The 19,606-nt window shown below is 40.6% G+C and overlaps 1 long non-coding RNA gene across 2 annotated transcripts; it reads right to left on the reverse strand.

Moving 5' to 3' along the window:
* Positions 1 to 362: 362 nt before the first annotated feature.
* LOC123793095 (uncharacterized) lies at positions 363 to 11,132 on the reverse strand. Of its 2 annotated transcripts, XR_015726436.1 has the most exons (4): positions 11,074 to 11,132; positions 10,790 to 10,841; positions 1,535 to 2,104; positions 363 to 567 (listed from the first exon to the last, which is right to left on the reverse strand). It is a non-coding gene; the product is annotated as an uncharacterized LOC123793095 (long non-coding RNA). The 2 variants fall into 2 exon arrangements; XR_006779849.2 differs by lacking the exon at positions 11,074 to 11,132 and having other exon boundaries at positions 10,790 to 10,996.
* Between the last annotated feature and the right edge of the window lie 8,474 nt (positions 11,133 to 19,606).

Here is a 19,606-nt window from a genome sequence, read left to right on the forward strand (position 1 = left end):
AAACTGAGGGCCTCAGAAGGGAGAGGGGTGGGGGAATGGGATAGACTGGTGATGGGTAGTAAGGAGGGCACGTATTGCATGGTACACTGGGTATTATACGTAACTAATGAATCATCGAACTTTACATCGGAAACCGGGGATGTACTGTATGGTGACTAACATAATATAATAAAAAATCATTAAAAAAGAAAAAAAGAAAACCACACCATCTAACAATTCTACTTAAGGTATATATTCAAGAGAATTGAAAATGTATGTTCACACAAAAACTCGTAGTCTAATGTTCATACAGACATTATTCACCATAGCCAAAACTAGAAACAATGAAAATGTCCATCAAATGATGGGTGAGTAAACAAAATATGATATAGCTCTTTAAAATGCAATATCTTTTATTAATAAAAATGAAAGTAGTGACATATGCCCCAAAAATGAATGAACCTTGAAAACAGTATGCTGAGTGGAGTAAACCTGTCACAAAAGTCCACATGTAGAGTTCCATTCACATGAAATGTCCAGAATAGGCAAATCCATGGAGACAGAAAGTAGTTTTACAGGTGCTGCTGGCTGCAAGGTGGAAAGAATGGGGAGTGAGTGCCTAATAGGTATGATTTTGGAGGGGAGACGATGTTCTAAAATTAGACCACGGTAAAATGCCTGCAACTCTATGACTATAGTAAAACCTTGAAATTGTTTACTTTAAAAGGGTGAATTTCAGGGGCGCCTGGGTGGCTCAGATGGTTGAGCATCCGCCTTTGGTGCAGGTCATGATCCCAGTGTCCTGGGAGCCCCGCTTCAGAATCCCTGCTCAGAGGGGAGCCTGCTTCGCTGTCTCTCGGTCTACTGTTCCCCCTGCTTGTGCTCTCTCGCTCTGTCAAATAAATAAATAAAATCTTTAAAAAAAGAAAAAGGGTGAGTTTTATGGCATGTGAATTACACTTCAATAGAGCTGATACAAACCAATAAATAAAATGGAATATAAGTATTTTAATAAACTTTAAAATCCAAAAATGAATGCATTTGATTATGATTTGCCTTCGGACGTACTACAAGGTTCAGTTTTATAAATGAGTAACACTTCCTGTGAACAAATCTACTGGTTTTTTTTTTTAAGATTTACTTATTTATTTGAGAGAGAGCGAGAAAGAGAGAGCGAGAGTGTGCACACGCGTGAGTGGGAGGAGGGGCAGAGGGAGAGACTCTTCAGGATGACTCCCCACTGAGCATGGGGCTTGATCTCACAACCAAGAGTCGGCGGCTTAACCGACTGAGCCACTCAGGTGCCCCAAGGGAAAAAAAAATTTGTTTTAAAGATTTTATTTATTTATTTGAGAGAAAGGATAAGCAGGGGGAGGGGCAGAGGGAGAGGGGCAAGCAGACTCCCTGCTGAGCAGGGAGCCCCACATGGGGCTTGATCTCGGAATCCAGAGATAGCCAGATGCTTAACCAACTGAGCCACCCAGGCACCCCAAGAAAAAAATTCTTAAATGAAACCCTTTAGCTAGCTAGCTCACAGGGATGATCATTTATTTACCTGTTGTCTCTCAACCCCAAACACACCCTTTCATGACTTCTGTATTGCTGGGACTTTGCTGGTTACAGTTCCCACACTCCTTTGCCAGCTGGTGTTAAATTCTGCCAGTTCCAGAGCCAGATTAGAAGATGGGAGGAGGAAGGAGAAGACTTCTTTCTTGATTTTGTGCTGTTTCTAACTGTGTTGACCAAGCTTCTGTCAGCAGCCCCAGCTTCATCAGCCCCTCGGAGGTAGCCAGGCAGCAAACACCTCTCGGAGGCCTGACGCCAGCTCCAAAGGTTCTCTTCCTCCACGGAGGTGAATGAAAATCCCAAGATCTTGCCTTTGTTTCCCCAGACCTCGGTGTAGCTGTTGCTTCTGCTGTTAGCTCTGGGGATCTCCTTGCTCCACTCTTGTTTTTTCAGTTCTACAACCCTCGAGTCACCATAAAATCTCCCTGTTAACGTACCCGGTTTTTCTTTTTCTTTTGTTTTCTTTTTTTTTCCCTCATTGGACTCTGATGGATACAATACTGTGCTCTGCTAGCTGTGACATGGAGGGGTATCCACTTCTTCCTTTACAAAGGGAAGACTGAACCAAAAAGGAAAAAACATTGGTAAGCATTGCTTCTCAGTTATTTCAACCCTTATCATCTTCTTAATTAAAAATTTGTAATTCATCTCAGTTTGAACATGTCACAGTTGTTTTTCAACCTGCCTACACACCACCTATAAAGCCTTCTATACCAGTGAATGAATTTCCATACAAAATAAGCATCTGAGTTTCTTTTTCTTAGAGTATGTAGCCCATTTTTATAAAAACACAAATCTACTTTGGATGTACTTTCTACTGCATCTATACGGCTAAAGGTCACCTGGTAATGTATTTCCATGTACTCCCCAGATCAAAGTAAGAGACTACCAAATTTCTATCTTCAGTCATCCATTCTGAGCCAAAAAAAAAAAAAAAAAAAGCTCTTCTAGTGGCAGGATTTTCAACCCTTCCTTTTACATTTTTAAGTAGTGTCCTTTCACTTGTAGAATTTGCAGAGCCTCCTGGACACTTTCTGTCCTCCTCCTTCTCTGGTTAAGTTGTATTTAAGTATGGCAGAATAAGGCTGGCGGAGGGGATTTCTTGAAGATGAGTACTTAAGAAAAATTCATAAATACTTCGTACCAGTTACTAATTCACTGCCTCCCACCTCCAAATCTACCTTTCACTGCCGGCTCTAGAATAATGGACTTTCTCCTTCTTCAGCATTGTCGGTAGAGGTGTTGCGAGCATGCTGGAGGAGAAAGGGGCTTTTCTTCCTGGCTGCAGGGGGCTCTTCCCTCCCCAGGCTTTAGCAGTAGCCAGCCGCACTTGGGACCATAGCATTTGGCAGCTTCCAATAAGCAGCTTTTCTTTTCTTTCTAAAGATTCTTTCTCTTCCTTCCTTCTTTCCTTCCTTCCTTCCTTCCTTCCTTCCTTCCTTCCTTCCTTCCTTCCTTCCTTTCTTTCTTTCCTTTCTTTCTCAGAGAGAGAGAGCACAAGCAGGGCAAGGGGCAGGCAGAGGGTGAAGCAGGCACCCCGCTGAGCAAGGAGCCCAATGCGGGACTCGATCCCAGGACCTGGGGTCATGACCTGAGCTGAAGGCAGGTGCTTAACCGACTGAGCCAACCAGGCATCGCAAGCTAAGAGGGGTGTGTGTGTGTGTGTGTGTGTGTGTGTGTGTGTTTTCTTGTGAGAAGGGCAGTGGGGTGAGGAAGACAGAGAATATAGACTTAACTTCCCAGGACAACAGAATTAAGAGTAAAGGAAAATCAAGTGAAATAGTTTAAGGCAGTGTTTTGTCTTTTTTTTCTTTTTCTTTTTTTAAAGATTTTATTTATTTATTGAGAAGGAGAGAGCTAGTGAGAGAGAGCACGAGCAGTGGCGAGAGGGAGGGGTAGGCTTCCCATGAGCAGGGAGCCCCATGATGTGGGGCTCAACCCCAGACCCTGGGATCATGACCTGAGCTGAAGAGAGACGCTTAACCAGCTGAGCCCCTCATAAGCAGCTTTTCATGGTGTCTCTTGGGTGACTGCATCTGAGGGCTTGTGGCAAGGTCTTTCTCCATGAATACCTTCTTCCAGCACTCCAGGGGGTAGATTTCCAGCTAGTTTCACCAGTGTGGCTCCTTAGCAAACTTGGCGACCCAGTGAGATAAGGCCATGCAATTTCCGACAAAGTCTGGATGTCAACACTGGGTGCCCCTTCCTTGGTGCTCTATCTCAGCCCTGGGGGTGATGGCTGTTCCCAATATCTGCTATTCACATAGCCTTTAGCATTTTCTTTACCTCCTGCTAGACCTCATTGCTCTAATCCCCTGTTATAGTTGATAATTCTTTATGTAGAACTTTCCCTGTTCAAATGACTATGTTGTTCATCTCTCCTGACTGGACCCTGATGAAATACACTCATTTGCTGTATTTCGCCTCATTCCATCTGTTACCAATACAAAACTATGGAAGTATCAAACATCATCTATGGCCAGTGATTAATCACAGCACAAATACACATTAGAGGGGGAAGTCAAGTTTTTAAAAGGTTTATGTATCTTAGTGTAGGTTTTTAACCTTTATCCCATCATATTCCTGCTTCAACTAGACAGTCACAGACTTATCTCACTTTCAAACTTCATCTTTAGTGTTGCACACCCATTGTTTTGTCTGTCCTGTCCTGCACCCTCTCATTTTGGAAAATGCAGCCATTCCCTTGGGGGGGGGGGTCTGCTCCTCTCCCTTTCCCACCCACTCTTCTAAATGTATGATTTTATAGGAAGTTGCCAGTAACACACACTGTTATAGGAGTGAGCACAGGACTCAAGCCTAGCCAGTTGGAGACTTTGGTTAGGATGTTTCTGATTTAGAAGTTAAAGGAGCAAGTCATTTCCTGTCTGGCCAGCCTGGGGAGATGTGAACTTGGACCTGATGATAACTATAGTTCCAGCCTTGTAGAAAAAGTCAGCCTAAGACAATGAGGTTAATATGTGAGGGGGAAAAGCAACAATAGGAGGAAAGGGGAAAAAAATGTTGGAGTTAGAACACTCTAATCGGTTAGATGGTAATCTTCTCATCTATTACAGTGCCACGCACATGGTTTGCTGATTAACTGATAGTTGGCAATCTCATGGAGCTACAAATGTAGTTATCTGTTTCCCTTTCAGGGTCTCCTTTAACTATCTATTACAGTGAATGGTGCCGAAGAAATATTCAAATAGCATATTGTAATAACAACAGCCTCTATTTATTAAGACTCTGGTATATTTAAAGAACTGTATTTTATGTACATTATCTTATGTAATTGTAACACTATGAAGTATTATTTTCATTTTAAAGATTTTGAGAGAGAGAGCGTGAAGCAAGCGCTGGGGGAGGGGAAGAAGAAGAGAGAAGCAGACTCCCTGCTGAATGTGGAACCCCTCCACCGCCGACCAATCCCAGGAACCCAAGATCACCACCTGAGCCAAAGTCAGACTCCCAACTGACTGAGCCACTCAGGCGCCCCAGTATTATTTCCGTTTTAAATGTAAGAATACCGAAGTTAAATGAACATAACAGAATTTGAACCAAGGCTTAAATGACTCCAAGGTTGATCCACCAATCTATGCTGCTTCACTTGTAATGCTTATACATTATATTTTAAAAGGAAGACCTCTGGGGGTTTATTGTATATACTTTTCTCTTTCACTGTAGGAGATGGTTTAGGAAGAATAATTAGGCGGAGTCCAGGGGTACCAGATAATCATTACTAAACATTGGACATATAAAGACATTTTTTTTCTTTAGAAGTTCTGAATCTTCTCGATATAAAGATAGATCTTCTTTACCTGCCTGTTTAATGGTATACACACAACAGGATGGGGGCAGAGTTAGGAAGGGCCCCATCAGCCTAATTTGCCTTTGATGTAGCTCTATATTGCCGTGAAGAGAAGCCCTGCACACGGTCTTGAAATAAAGCCAATGACCATTTAGGGGATGCCTGCCTGGCTCAGTTGGTTAACACGTCTGCCTTCAGCTCAGGTCATGATCCTGGGGTCCTGGGATTGACCCCCTAGCTGGGCTCCCTGCTCAGCAGGAAGTCTGTTTCTCTCTGCCCCTACCGCCACTTGTGCTCACTCACTCTCGCTCTCAAATAAGTAAATAAAATCTTTAAAACCAGTGACGATTTAAAGCTAGTTTTATTTTTCTGAAAAGAATATAAAACAGGTATGAACATATAGGCTTGGCTGGTTGTGTTTTAACATCCCCTAACCGAAATGCCTTCTCTTCTTTTTGTTTAAATTTTGTTTGGAAAAATAAAAGAAAATTATTTCAATTTTTATATCAGATTAGGCTCATACATTAAGAAGGGATACATGGGGGGTGCCTGGGTGGCACAGCGGTTAAGCGTCTGCCTTCGGCTCAGGGCATGATCCCGGCGTTATGGGATCAAGCCCCACATCAGGCTCCTCCGCTGTGAGCCTGCTTCTTCCTCTCCCACTCCCCCTGCTTGTGTTCCCTCTCTCGCTGGCTGTCTCTATCTCTGTCGAATAAAATAAAATAAAATAAAATCTTTAAAAAAAAAAAAAAGAAGGGATACATGGAACAGCATTTTCTCAATAACCACCACATCTTGGAGTGTGGGATTATTAGATTTTAGGTCACAAGTGAAAATCACTTTAAATTTTAAAGGTTTTTTTTGGTTAGTTGACCCAACTAATTCCCTTTTCTCCTAAGATGCTTTAAGCAATTATCCATAAAAATGTACATGCTAGAGTTTTATTGCTGATTTTTTAATAAGGACTATTACTGATGTAAATAAAGTAACTGCAATTCATTTGCGGTAGTTCACATTTCAGCTTTCCATCAGTTCTCGGAAAGAAGCTTGAAAAGATTTGTGGGGCTGTATTGACTACTTGCAGTCCAATAATATTTCAGTAGCTGTATTTGTGATGTCAAAACAGATAGAAGGAAAGCAAAACATTTGTTACATCAGTCCAGTTTTGGTTCTCAAGTATGGTAAATACCTGATTTATTATCACACAATATATTCAGTTTTGCTTTTATTCGTCTCTCTGTTCTAACTGAAATGACACATTTTCCAGAATTCAAAGACTAATAAAGAAACCGCAAGGATAAATAAAAATCTTCACTCTGAAGAGCATCGTAAAGTTGGACCAATGAAATTACGCCTCACTTAATCTTTTATTTGAATTTAGAATCAACACTATGAAGGAAGTTCTAGTAAAAGCTTAAACCTCTAGAAGATTTTTGTTTTAAAGCCTTCCCCTGGTTTGACCCAAATGCAGAAAACAGTTGCTCTGCAGAGGGGCATATATTCACAAATGGACGATTCGGTGTTGCAAATAAATATATTCACAGCCAATCAAATCCTTTTGGCAAATGGGCAGATTTTCACACATCAACCCCAAGTGATAGGACCACACGTACATACCTCTCCGATGTTTAAAAATTGTTCATTTATTTAGGTAATCTCTATACCTAACATGGGGATCGAACTCAAGAGTCCCATGCTTTTCCGACTGGGTCAGCCAAACGCCCCCTTCTCTGATGTTTTTGAAGGATATTTTAGAGGGACTTTTTTCCTCCTGTGATTAGTAACACTGAAGATTGTATATGTGTTTACTTCTGCCCTGTGAGATTTTCCAATAGTTCAGTTGAATATTTTTTTCTGATTACTACTGAAATGAAAGAGAAAATTAGACAAGTAGATACATTTTTGTCCTTGGAAAACACTGTTTAATACAATCTTAACTCCTAATAGCAAAAAGGAAATTCAAATGCTTTTAAGTCATCAAGGGCCATGCCAGAAAATAGCAAAATCCTCTGCTTAGAGAGCCTGAAAATTAAGTGCAAACCCATAACTGTCCCCTCCGAGCTTACCCTCTCTGCATGTTCTGCTAGTAAAGAAAACAAATTAGAAACTCTTTCTTAAAAGCCAGAGGGAAGAATTAAAGACGGTTTCAGAGGGCAGAAAATTACACCCCAAATACACACTAAGAAAATGCCTAAATTGAACAGTCCCCAGGCACGTGATGTGGCGTGCGTGCCACTGTTTGCCTGTGTACATTTTTCTTATCTCTTTCCTATTTAAAACATGGAGTGGGCAGACTGTTTTAATCCAGAGTTTTTACTGTTGTAACCTAGGAACAATAATTTGAGGCTTCTAAGGAGGTAAGTGTCACCATGGAGACAAAAAGAAATCTCTCTGAGATATCCTTCTGCCTGGAGCTTATCACTAAAAAAAGGATGTGAAGCTCAAAGTATATTCAGATCAACTCAGGGGCTGAACCTTTGGTCTGTACTTGACCCAAAAGGTGGATTTTTAAACGTCCAGATGTATTGTTAGTTGGTATATAAAATACAACCTCTGTGAGGTTATGCCTCTATGGGGTAAAACCTCTATGGGGAACCATTTGCAAATAATCACCAAAATTACAATTACACATACTCTTCGACCCAGCATGTCTTCCGGGAAGAATTTATCCTATAGAAATACAGAATTTATCCTGCAGATATGTATAGCAAAGATGCTAAGTAATATGCTATGTATAACATATATGCTAAGTAATAAATACATAAGGTTATATGTAACATTATTTGCAATAGCAAAAGCCTGGAAACAACCTAAATTTCTAGTCACAGGGCATTGGTTAAAATCAAATAGGGAATACCGCATAGCCATAGTGATACGTAATGATATATACAAGATATATTGTGAGGCAAAAATGACAAGTGCAGTAATAAGCAAAGTGGGTAGTATGCTATTATTTGTGTGAAAAAGAGGGATCAGGGGTACCTGGGTGGCTCAGGTGGTCAAACATCTGCCTTTGGCTCAGCTCACGATCCCGGGACCCGGGATCGAGCCCCATGTCGGGCTCCCTGCTCAGTGGGGAGTCTGCTACTCCCTCTTCTCCCCCTTTCCCCCCTCCTCCTGCTTGTGCTCTCTCTCTCACTCATTCTCTCTCTCTCAAATAAATAAATAAAATCTTTTTTTTTAAAAAGCGGGATCCTATTCATATTTATTTGTTTGTATGTGCATATCTTTGGTTGGATTCACCAGGAAGCGTTAATACTGGTTTTCTCATGAAGAGTGGAACTGGGTAACTGGGGTACTAGGTGGGAGGGAGTCCTTTCACTGTATAGTTCTTAGTATCTTTTGAATTTTGAACCATGTAAATGTACTATTTGAAAAATAAATAAATTTCAGCAAAACAAAACAAAAATATGAATAGGTGAACAGAACTATTCACGGATCCCCAGAAGTTTCATTGGTTCTACTCACATTTAGGAATGTCTTCTCATCTCTGCCTTTTACCTTGTATAAAAAGATTTCCTAACGTCAAAAAAGCATGTTCTGGAAAATGTATTAAAATAGTAATAGCTAATTAAACACACGCTATGAGCCAGGCAGTATGCTCAACTCTTCACATGTTTTCTCACTTAACTTTTTTTTTCCTTGTTCACCTCCCTGCCCCAAATTCTCACTTAATTTTCACAACTCCATGAGACAGCTACTATTCTTATCTTCACGTTACAGAGGAGGACATTGATCTAACACGGCCAGGATCCACACCATGTCTTACGGACTCAAAAGGCTGTGTTTAATCACTCCGCCATACTGTTAGTCTTTTCTTCTTTCAGTATACTTGAATTTTTCAAAGACCTTTGGCTGTACATCAGCCCACGAAAATAGATTAGTAACAGAAAAATGTGTAGGTGTTATTTGACAACAGCTTATGGCATTTGATGGGTAGAAAAACCTTGTTTCGGAACAGAGGCCAGATATGTTGGCTACATTCTTAGATGCAAATGCCATGTAATCTTGAAGCCATCTGGTCAGAATCATAAGTCATTAAATATAATTTGTGATTGAATAGGAACCTTTAACAAGAGCGGAATTAACGGTCAAAAACAAAACAAGCGAAAACAAAACAAAACAAAACTCTTCCTTAGCATTAAGAGCCAGATGTGAAAACATCAGTTAGCTTTGGGCTTGTGCAAATTTACAATTTCTTAGGCTGACTTGGACTTGAGTCTTTTGTAACTCAAGTTTCACTTAGCATTGGCAATAAACTTCGGTTTTCAAAGGATAAAGATATTTGAAAAGCATCACAGGCCTTCAAATCTTTTACGCCAAACAATGCTGATTACTTAAATATAAACAAATCAGTAACATGGATTATTTGCAACTTCACATGCAATTTTAAGGAGAAAAAAATAAAATGCCTGGAAGGATACATTTAGGGCTTGGTCAAATATAAAATCTAGAAAACAGACTTCTTTGGGGAGGTTTGTGGAATTTCACCCATCAAAAGATTACCTACATCCATTGCGTAAACCAAGAGACTAAAATTTAAAAAGAGCATTACCTTGTCACGTTACAGGAAAAATACTCAGCAATATTTATGTAAATAATAATACCATCTTGCATTAAAGTGCTCTGTAGCTTATAAAAAGACTTGTTTATACTTTACAAAATTAATAACTGAATTTTAAAAGATGATTGCAATAATATTTCAAGTATTTAGATGATTTTAATATCTTGATTTTAATTTTTTTTTAGATTTTATTTATTTGAGAGAGAGAGCACAGAGGGAGAGTGAGAGGGAGAAGCAGACAGCCCCCCAGGACTCTGAGATCATGACCTGAGCCGAAGGCAGACGCTTAACCGACTTAGCCACCCAGGTGCCCCAATTTTAATTAAAAAAATATATATTTTTTTAAAAAAATGTTTTAGGTAATCCCTACAACCCAACATGGGACTCAAACTCAGGACCCCAAGGTCAAGAGTCACAGGCTCTATCGGCTGAACCAGCCAGATGCCCCAGCATCTTTCAATTTGTAAAACTCCTACTTACTTCCCCAAGAATTTGAGGTAGTTTATAATGACATATGCAAATTGTTTCTATCAAAGTCCAGGCAAGAAAACAGAAACCACTCAAGGGCTTTCACAAGAGGGGACTTTCATTTGGAGAATGACATTGTTCACACACAAGGGACAGACAAGCTGAGAAGGCAAACATAGGACATTGAGGCGACACCAGAGTTGGCAACCCAGAACTTTCCCATGGTCCCAGAGCAGGAAGACATCCAGAGGAGGCAGATTTACCAAAGTCCAGAGAACGGGCTGGAGTCGGGGACCTGTTCGCACTGAGCGGGGCCAGCATGGCCTGCCTGGCAGAAACTGAAACCAAGAATGTGACACAGCCACTTCACAGGGGCTGCCTGAGCTGGGTTATGAATAATTTACCTTCTCTCCTCCTGTACTCCGGTCTTCTGCCTCTGCCTTTCATCGGCTGAACCTACACGGAAGCCAGGGCAAATGGAGTGAGGAGACGTTGTTCCCTCTGCTATAGATTAGAGCACAAAAAGGGCAGAGGATGGATTCGAGGTCTGGCCTTTTTGCTACTCAGCAACCATTCTTACCCTTAAGCAACTTCACCATTCTGCCTCACAGAAAGCAACTATCTATCGTGCAAACAAAGACACTGACCTCTTCTTCCTAGCAAGGGGGCGGGGGACACAAAACCTTACCAGCCGTTGTATCCATCTCAAGGTTTTCCAGGTGATAAGCAATCGTCCCTGGGTGTGGGTCCTTACTGTGGTCAGGGTGACCTATGAACTCGATTGTAAAGTTCAGCACTACTGGTTCTCTTTCAACATAGTAGGAAAGAGAAAGGGAAAAATCTGAAACAAAAACAACGATTTGGGGTGTGTGTGTGCGTGTTTTTAAAAAGAGCATAGCTGCAATGATCCTTATTTCTGTAACTATTGCAAGGTCAAGGGTGATATTTATTACTTCTTTCACCTCCCATTCTATAATCATTTTGTCCTCATTCAGCGCCATGATTGGTTGGGATTCCTTACTTGATTGGGTGACTACAACCTTTATTCTGAAACACCTGAGCGTGTAATAGTCCAGCTTTTAAAAAAATTATTATTTTTTAGTAATCTCTACACCCAATGTGGGGTTCGAATGCATGACCCCAAGATCAAGAGTTGCATGCTTTTCTAACTGAGCCAGCCAGGTGCCCCCGTCCCGCTTTTATTGGGGTATTTTTTTTTATTAGCACAGAGCTGTCTTCTCCTGGATCAGACCTTGTAATTCCCCCACCAGGGCAAGCTGGCATCTGACTCCAGTTAGGGGTCTGGAAGCAATGGTAGATGAAATATAGGAGACTGGTAATCAAGCCATGCACAATGGCTCTTCCTCCAGCAAACATGGGGTGCCCTGTCATTGGAAGAGGCTTGAGAGCAAGTCCTGTTTAGCCTTTGTTCTGGACTGCAGAACTGTAGCCACAGATGCTGGACTCATTTTACATCCCAGACTGGACGGTGTGTGCCTCTCAGGCCCAGGCTGTTCTCACAAACGGCCTCCTCTGTCTACTTGGAGTGCACATTATCTGCGCTCTGGGGTTCACACTAGGTCATTCCTCATCACCTCTAGTGACACCGACAGAGTCAATAGACTGGCCTCACTGCCCCAGTAGTTGAAACAGAGTGTTGACAGAGAAAGTATGAAGCGTAGAGGTCAAATTTGAGGATAAGAATCATTGGGGGAGGCACTAAGAAGTGGGGGTTAACTTGTACAGGACTGACCCCCTTGCAGGTTGGTCTTTCAGAAAAAAAAATTGCCTTTCTGCAAAGTTCCATGGAAACTGATTATAGCTCAGCGCATAAAGGCACTGGCCAAGGGCAATTGTTGGATCAATGGACCAATGCGCCTCCATCCTGATCGTATCGAGGAAGGGAATCCTGCTCCCCCAACCATGGGTGGTAAGGTCCTGAGTCATGTAACAGCTCACGGCATCATCAAGCTGCAAGAACTTCAGTCCCCATTTTATGTCAGGGGATGAGGGGACACCAATGAACTGGTAGGATAGAGCTAGAACCAAGTTCCTGCCCCGTCAAGTCGCTCTTGAGTCCCAGCTGCGGTCATACCTAACGATGTGCTGGAGGCGCTGCTGTTAACCTCATACAAGCGGCTTAAAAGCTTAATAGCCCAGGGGCTGGGGTTCCTGTCTACAGATTGATTCAGCCAGAAGTCTCTGCGCTACCCCCGGATGTGTGGGCGATGGGAGGATCTGTACTCCTGAGACTTCCGTTTCCTGAGTCTCTACGACGAATGCAGCTCTACGTGTGCGCTGCATTGTTTTGCCTTGTTTGCTCAACACCCAACCTGAGGTGTCTGTTCTGATTTCACATATTGTTTGGTAATAGAGATTTTCCTAGTAGTTTTTTTCAGATTGAATCCAGGCATGATATAGTCTTTGAATCTCTGATTATAACTTCCTTTCCCAGTTGACCAATTCATTTCCTGTTGTTGTTGTTGTTGTAATCTATGTAAAGTATCCTGGAGTTTCAGTTCTTTTTACAATAACCTATAGATGTTATCCTACTACTTTCTAGCTTCTCACATTACAGATTTGAAGTCAAACGGCAGTATGTCTTTCTTTGTAAGTAAAATTTTTTCTGACTGAAAGCTTTTATGATTTCTCAATCTTCTTGGAGTTTCAAGTTTACCAGAATATGCCTAGGAATGTATCTTTTCTTATTAAAACCATCTGGAATTCAGTGAGCCCTTTTAGCCTGCATATCTTTCCTCAGCTCAAGGAAATGTTCTTCTGCTATGTTTAATTATTCCCTTTTTTCTATTATTTCTTTTTATTCCCCTGTGGCATGACATTATTCATATGTTGGGTCTTCTGGACCTATCCTTCAAATCTCTTATCATTTCCCTAATGGTTTCCATCCCTCTGTATTTTTCTCCTAAGCTTTTGTTCTACGATAACTTGATCTTCACGCCAGAAATTTCAACCTCAATTTTAAACATCTTTTCTTTGAATTAGTATGCCAAATATGTAGTCCATTTATGCTGTTCACAAAACTCTTTAAAGTTTCCATCATACTTTTAATTCTCTTCCTGAAGCTCCGTTTTAATAAAGAACCGTTCTGAGTATTCTGTTTCTCCATCCTCACCTCGGCTGCTAGATCTAGAATATTGACCTTCCTCTTGGGTGTTTGCCTATCTTTGAGAACCACACTTTCCATAGGAACTATGGATTTCAAATACTAACATTGGTATTCTCTAGCCCAGGTCCCTAGGCTTTCTTTCATCCGGCTCAGAAGAGAGAGTCCGAACCAGTAGTGGTGTTCATTATTGGCCTGACTTCTTAACCCCTCCCTATTGCCATGCCCTTGTGGCTCTGCAGCACCTCCCATTCTGGATGGGACTTTCTGCCTCAGGAGGCACATGCCTGAGCCATGTGATTCGATTTGACCAGTGGGATGTTTTCAAACAGAGGATTGAAAAAGTGCAGGCACATTTCTACTCGCTGCCAGGTCCCTTTGCCTTTACCATGGGAACATCTCACGGCTAACCTGGAGAAGGTTAAGACATATGGAACGAAGGTATGTCGTCCAAGTGACTTGCCCCTCCAAGTGACTTCCTGTCTCATTTTGGGTGTCCAGAAAATCTGATACATAAGATAAATGTTGGGGTACCTGGGTGGCTCAGTCAATCATCTGCCTGCAGCTCAGGTCATAATCTCGGGGGTCCTGGGATCGAGTCCCACATCCGCCTCCCTGCTCAGCAGGGAGCCTGCTTCTCCCTCTCCCGCTGCCACTCCCCCTGCTTGTGTTCTCTGTCTGTCTGTCAGGTAAATGAATAAAAATCTTTTTAAAAAAAATGCTATCGAGGACATCTGCAGTCTGTAAAAAATAAAATAACAGAAATTGTTCTTTTTGTTTCCATGCTTCCCGGGCATTTTTGTAGAACAAAAGCCAAAGTTCTTATAATGATCTACAAGGAGGCAGTATACGAGCTCCTATTCCTTCCACCACTCAGACCTCTTCTTTTCCCTCCGACTTGTTCTGCTCCAGATACACTGGCTTCTAAGCTGTTCTTCCTCAAACACAGGCATTTTCTTGCCACAGGGCCTTTGCATGTATGTGGAATGCCCTTCACCTTTACTCAGATATCCATGTGTGTGGCTTACGCCCTCAGTTTCTTCAAATCTCCTCAAAGGTCACCTCCCTTTATTACCCAGCTTACTTCTCTCCAACACTGTCTATTCTCTTTTTCCCTTGTATTTTTCTCCACAGCACTTATCACAGTCTAACATACCCCATATTTTACTTTCTTATTTTGTTTGTTTTCTCCCTTCCCCACTAGATGGTGAATTCTGGGAAGGCAGAGATTTTTGGCTGTTTTATTCACTGCTGTATCTCTAATACCCAGATAGGACTTAGTAAATACTTACTGAATTGAATAAAGCGATCAATATTTTAAAGCATTATCTTTGACATAGAGCCAAGTGCTTATTTTATTTATTGTAACAGAATAAACATTCTGCTAATCTAAACGTTGTATCATGGCTTTTAAGTTCATGAGAGGTCTAATAGGGGCTCGAGAGAGATGGATTTATTTATTTATTTATTTATTTATTTATTTATTTATTTATTTATTAAAATAGGCTGTATGCCCAATATGGGGCCCGAACTCACAACCCTGCGACCAAGAGTCGCATGCTCCACTGACTGAGCCAGCTGGCACCCCAGAGATTGTGGTTTTAGATGCAGTTTATTTAATCTGTTAAACTCCTATTATAATTTCACTCACAGTAGGTTCTCGTGGTGGTAGATATAATGTGAATTTTTAACACATTTGAATATTCAAATAATTTTTGTCTGGGAAATGAGGGGGTTAATTATATCTCAACAAAAGCCTTAAAAATTCTTAAACACAATGCCAATGCATTTTCAATAGAGAATGAATTCAACTCTCTCATCAAGTCACAAATTGTTTACATATATACATTTTTTTCCAGTTAATGGTAAGAAATGCTTATAATAGAATGTTTGTAAAATACACAAACAAAAATAAACCAAACAAGAATCCCCCTTTTTCCATCTAATTCTGCAGGTCATTAAGTATTCTTCATAGACATGATTCAACTGCAACACACCAGTCTTTATGGATTGTCTATAATTTATCTCCCCTTGTCATAGGATTTGTAGGCTGTTTCCTATTTTCCCCAGTGTGAATAAGGCTTTAATGATCATCCTTGTACATCGTTCTTTGAATGAATCCTTGGCATAAGGGTTGCATATATATTTTGGATGGAGTCTTGGACATAGAACTAACACAATAAATTAAAGGATATAAATATTTAAGAATTTCCTGCTACATATTGTCACAATATTTTCCAGAAATGATGTATCAATTTTATGCTTCCATCAACAGCGTATCAATGCATCTCAGCCCTCTCATACCAGCATTAAACTTTTTTTATTGTGGTAAAATATACATGACATAAATTTTACCATATTAACCATTTTTAAGTGTACAGTTCCATGGCATTGAGTACATTTACATTGTTGCACAACCGTCGCCACCATCCACTTCCAGAACTCTCTCATCTTCCCAAACTAAAACTCTACCCATTAAACACTGACTCCCAGAGTGCCTGGGTGGCTCAGTTGGTTAAATGACTGCCTTCAGCTCAGGTCACGATCTCAGGGTCCTGGGATGTAGTTCTGCATCATGCTCCCTGCTCAGTGGGGAGTCTGCTTCTCTCTCCCTCTGTCCCTTCCCCTTTCTCTTGTGTACGCCCCTCCCCCACCTCTCTCTCTCTGTCTAAAACATGAATGAATAAAATCTTAAAACAAACACTAACTCCCTCTCTTCCCTCTCCTCAACCCCTAACAACCACCATTCTACTCTATGAATTCAACTGCTCTAGGTACCTCTTACAAATGGGATAATACAATATTTCAAATATTGTATTGTATTGTATTATACAACAATACAAATATTGTATTATACAACCAGAGCGGTTGACTTTGGTGACTGGCGTATTTCACTTAGCATAATGTCCTCAAGGTTCATCCATGTTGTAGCAAACAGAATTAATATTAAAACAGAATTAATATTCCATTGCAAGTAGATACCGTATTTTGTTTATCCATTTGTCTGTCACTGGATACTTGGGTTGCTTCCACATTTTGGCTGAGCAGTATTGAATTTTGAAAAAACTTTTCCCTATGTATCTTTAATTATATTTATTTGATTTATTATAATGCTGAACACACACAGACACAGACAGACACTTTTTCCCCCTCCTGATTAGTTATTTGTATTTTTATTTTGCTTACACTGGATATTTGGACAAAAGCTTCACTGACTTCAATAGGTATTATATAGACTCAATACAGGAATAAATGACGCTAAGAACACCTCATTTATGTTTGTATCCAAAGTGAAAAGTTTTAATAGTTTTTTGGTTTGTTTGGGGTTTTTTTCTCTCTCTTTTTTTTTTTTTTTTTTTTTTTTTTTTGCAGTTTGCCTCAGCTGCCTTTAGATGGCATTAGATCCTTGGGCATGTGTTGTGGAGATTTTTGGATCGTGCATGTGTCTGTGTATGCTTTGATAGCTTGATGGATTTAAAGTCTGATCCAAATGTTATTTGGGGCCTAGAACGCAGGATAAATCAATATAGAACCTGGGCATCTTGAGCCCTCTTTCAGGATGCAAGCTATATTCTAACTTCTATCCTCCTACTTTTTCCTAAAGCAAATACTCTCCAGGACTTTGCCCTGGATTAGGTCGCTTTAGAACAAAAATCTTAAAAATGTTTCGAAGTTCACTGTGAGGTCCTAAGAGAAATAGAGACTATCTTCTCTCCCACACATGGTAAAAGTCTGGATTAAAGGGGGGTTCTTTCGAGAATGTAAGGAATCCCTTACCCGCACTTCTCTGAACCGACACTTCAGACATCAGAATTTAAAGTTCTGCTTGGCATGATGGAAGGTTAAACCAAATATCTAGCAATGAAGGATGTGGGGAAGTTTGTTGCTGTCTTCCTGATTCCGATGTTTGGATTTTGGTGTGAAGCAATGACATCTGTATTTTCTTTCCTTTCTTTCTTTCTTTCTTTCTTTCTTTCTTTCTTTCTTTCTTTCTTTCTTTCTTTCTTCTTTTTCTATTGCACTCGGAGTTCATGTGGCAGAAAGATACTTTTTTTTTTTTTTTTAATTTTCAATCTGCTTTGACTCCTTTAAAAGATGCCTTACTCTCAGGAAAAGGAAACTTGACTCTAGTCCATTTCATTTTGTCGTCATGGGTTTGACTGGGGCTTGGAAGGTCAAGGGACTTGCCCAGGGTCTCAGTGACGGTGACTTGGCAGCTAGCCTTCCCTGCGCTGCGTCGGAATGAGCTGGCTCCGAGTTTTTGTTCCGTCTCGCCACTAGACCACATTGTCTTCCAAATGAAACCAGAGTGTGGCTGAAAGCCGGAAGGAAGCTCTTTTACTCACTTGACTGTTTGCATAAAGACTTCTTTTAAGGCAAGGATGGGAACAGTAAGATTAGCCTTTTCCATAAGCCAGTCGTTTGGGTCATATCTACCTTTTGAAATATCAGCTTTTTCTTCAGTAAATTACTGCTGGAACCACTGTGCCTGTTTGTATAGATAACTGACATATATCACATATATAATAACACTTGGAACACTTTTAAAGGAAAAAAACCCAAGTTTCCACCCTATTTAGGACAGAGGGCTCACAAATTTTGAAAACCCGATATGTGTCTGTGCCTTGCATTTTTTTTTATTATTTTTTTAAAGATTTTTAATTTATTTATTCGACAGAGATAGAGACAGCCAGCGAGAGAGGGAACACAAGCAGGGGGAGTGGGAGAGGAAGAAGCAGGCTCATAGCGGAGGAGCCTGATGTGGGGCTTGATCCCACAATGCTGGGATCACGCCCTGAGCCGAAGGCAGACGCCAACCGCTGTGCCACCCAGGCGCCCCTGTGCCTTGCATTAATTATCTCAAATAATATTTACAATAACCCGTAATAACTTCACAATGAGTATTATGGTCTCCATTTTGTTGGTACAGAACTGGAAGTCCACAGAAATTAAAAAAAAAAGATTTGCTCAAATTTGTACAACTAGTAAATGATAGAACCAAGATCAATGGGAAGTCCATTCCCGTTGAATATAGGTGGAAATAGGAACCATTAATTTAAGCTTAAGGCATATTTGTTGCCCACCCCAAACTGGCATCTTTTGAATCTTTGTCCTATTCCCCACATTTCGTTCCTTAATAGTCTCAGATAACAATAAATGTATTCTGGATGTATTTCACAATTTTTCTTCTTATAGTTCTGTATCAGCAGCATTTTACAATTTTTCTCCTAAATTTGTAATTCGTCTCTGGAGGGAGGAGTTCGAGGGATGCGGGGCTGATCAAAGAAAAAGATGACCAAGCGAGGCAATACTACACAGGGTGGCAGTTGAACAGGGCGACATTACAGAGGAAGACCCTCCTGGCACGAAACACAAGGGGCCACCACGCAGAGGGAGAGGAAGGCCAAGAAACTCCCATGGGAGAGAGGGATTAGACAGAGCCTTCCGTGGAATTTCTGGGTGACAGACTGCTCTGAGGGTAGCATCAGTCTGGGGCCTTATCTCTGCAAGGCCCTGTCAAAACAATAGGTAACAGCTGCTGAGTGAGGTTTTTGGGATATGCAAAGCATGCAGGCACTAAATGGCTAAAATTTTGCTTGCACCATTTTTAAAACAATAGGACATGTAAAAATTTGAGTTTGGTGTCAAAGGGCCCTTGAGCTAATGGATCTCAATCTGCAGTGAAGAGATAAGCAATCTAGGAGCCAATAAGCAGAAGTAATCTCTGACTTATGTCTAAGTCTATCTCAAGGCATTTAATTGTTCTGGGAACACAGAATAGCTTTTGATCATAGAAAGTATCTGATTCAGCTACACTAATAGTTTATGAGTTCAATATTACCCTTTATGGTTTCAATTTACCTACACTTGTATATAGAACAAACATTATTTGTGGTAAGTGGTGTAAGTGGCACTACCTTCGAATATTAATTTTATTCCAAAGAATCATCTTATTATTTCTTATTATCACAAATTTTGGTATCTATGTAACATATTCAAATATTTCTGCTTCCAGTTAGAACCACCTAAGGATTTATGCTGAATTGCTTCTTTTTTCTTTCTTTCTTTTTTTTTTTTAAAGATTTTATTTATTTAT

This window comes from Ursus americanus, chromosome 13, assembly GCF_024610735.1.
Source record: "Ursus americanus isolate L20-20 chromosome 13, mUrsAme1.1.p, whole genome shotgun sequence".
NCBI lineage: Eukaryota > Metazoa > Chordata > Mammalia > Carnivora > Ursidae > Ursus > Ursus americanus.